This window comes from Sciurus vulgaris (assembly GCF_902686455.1).
Source record: "Sciurus vulgaris genome assembly, chromosome: 7".
Lineage (NCBI taxonomy): Eukaryota > Metazoa > Chordata > Mammalia > Rodentia > Sciuridae > Sciurus > Sciurus vulgaris.
This window is the reverse complement of record NC_136467.1, coordinates 135313722-135316049: the sequence shown is the minus strand read 5'-3', so window position 1 is coordinate 135316049 and position 2328 is coordinate 135313722.

Below are 2328 nucleotides of genomic sequence, written 5' to 3'. Positions count from 1 at the left end.
AATTAAAATAGTAAATTCCCAGTTTTGAATGATCTTTTCAGGCCCTAAAGAGAAAATACTGCACTTGATGCTAAAATAATCTGCTTTAGGCCTTTTATAAGCATTCGAGTTGAAAATCAAATAATGTCATTATTTTAAATCCTTATCCCCGAAGTTTGTGTTTCAAGTCTTTCAAGAGCAGCTTTGTTTATTTATTTTCCGAGGATTTTATTTATGACTCTGATTTAGAGGATTGCAACAGGAGGATCCCCTGACAGTTCTGGATATTTTGCTAGCTGTAACCTGGTTCTCCTGGGATGCACTTTGGTAGAGCAGAGGTGTGTTCTCACTCTGGAGGAGGAACCAGTGTCTAGACAGCCCCTGGGATTATCACAGGGCCCTGCTGCCATCTGCTGCCTATGTGTGGGTATGGCACAGTAAAGGCAGTCCCAAAAGAAAGGCACCTGATGTCATCTGCCCCATCAGTTTAGAAATCAAAGAATGTATTTTCTTCCATTTAATTCCATGTGCCCCCAAACGCCCTCCTTAGCTGGGTTCCTGCTCCTACTTTAAATTGTACAAGAACTCTGGGAATTTTCTCAGAGTTTTTTGCTTCCAAACCTGGAGAGATTAGTGAATTGAAAAGTCTGATCTGTCTGCAGCACTCATCCTTCCGCCCTGCTGTTTGGGTTCACTGTTGGGTTCGTCCTTCATGTCTTGTGGGATAGGCATCCCTTGATTTTCCAGAGCCCTTCCAACCCCCAGAAGGCACCCATGTGGACTCCAAAGGGGCAACTCACTCACATTCACTCAACCTTTCCCCAGAAGCACAGCAGCCTGCCTTGGTGTCAAAGGGATTTTAAATGTGTATTTGGGCTGTTCAGTGGTAGTGCCCATGCTTAGCATGCCTGAGGTTCTGTAACAAAAAGATTTTTAAAAGACATACATATCTAGATTTATCTTATTATTACTCATCACACATGATTTCATCTGTGTGAAAGTAAATGTTATATGAATATCACTTCAAAGACAGTAAAATGAACCCTTGAGTACTCACTACCTGGCTAAAGACATAGAACATTAATACTACCTTTAAAGGCCTGTCCCTTTCCAACACACAACTCTCCTGAATATATATATAATTTTACCACAAGTATGTATCTTGAGTAACTTTTTCTTTGATGTGTTTTTATTCTTTGTCTAAGGGATAGTCTATACCCTGCATTTTTTACTCAACTTTTTATTTATTAAATTCATACATCTTGACATCTGTGCCTATAGTTAACTAATTCAATTAGTAGTAAGATGTGAAAATCCTCTATAATTGTATTGACCCACATTCTCACTAACAATTGGGACTGTCTAAACTAAGATTTCTGATAGACTGGTAGATGCAGAATGGTATAGCATTGTGCTCTTAATTTGCATTTCCTTTTAATAATTAGAGTGGAATCTTATGTGTGTATCTTCTGTGAAATACCTTCTATTTATGACTGTGTATATATTCTTTTACTACCTCTTGAGTATAACATTTGGCTTGGTTATTTTCAGTCTTTATTTCTTACTAATGAGCATTTAAGGCTGTCTGAGATATAGTCCACAAATTTTAATAATGCAGTAATTTCATTATATTCAGTTCTAAACAGTTTTTAAATTTTCCATTATAATTTGCCTTTTATCCAAGAGTTATGAAAAGAAGGTTGTCAAGTTTCAAATGAAGTATTTTTTATTTTATTTATATCTTTATTTTACTGTTTATGATTCATTACACTTTTATCAAAGAATGTTTTCTCTGTTATAGATTGTTTGAAATTGGTTGAAGTCAGGATATTTATAAGTTTTCAATGGATATGTGAGAAAAATATGAATTTTCCTACTGTGGGATACAGTGATTTTTATATACCTATTACATCAATTTAGTTCAGATATTTATTCTTTTAATTTTATGTATTTTACTACCACTTACTAAAAGAATTCTGTTGAAATTTTCCATTCTGATAATGGATTTGTTGGGCTTCCTCTTGCAATTTGATGTTTGTTTTGTGCAGTTCAAAGCTGTTTACTGGATAGATAAGGGTCTAGAATCAATGTAACTTCAAATTGAAATAAAACTCTCCTCATTACAGAGACCCTCTAATAAGGCTTTTGTCCTGTTGTCTAATTCTGTTTAATATTAATTCATTATGTCCCATTGTTCTATTTATGGAACATCCCAAAACATAACACTGATGGTAAATTTGAAATAAACATTTATGTTTGTGTGTGTGTGTGTGCGCGCGCGCAATGCGCGTGCGTTTTGGTTTTGTTTTTGTTTTAGTACCAGGGATTGAACCACTTAGCCACATCCCT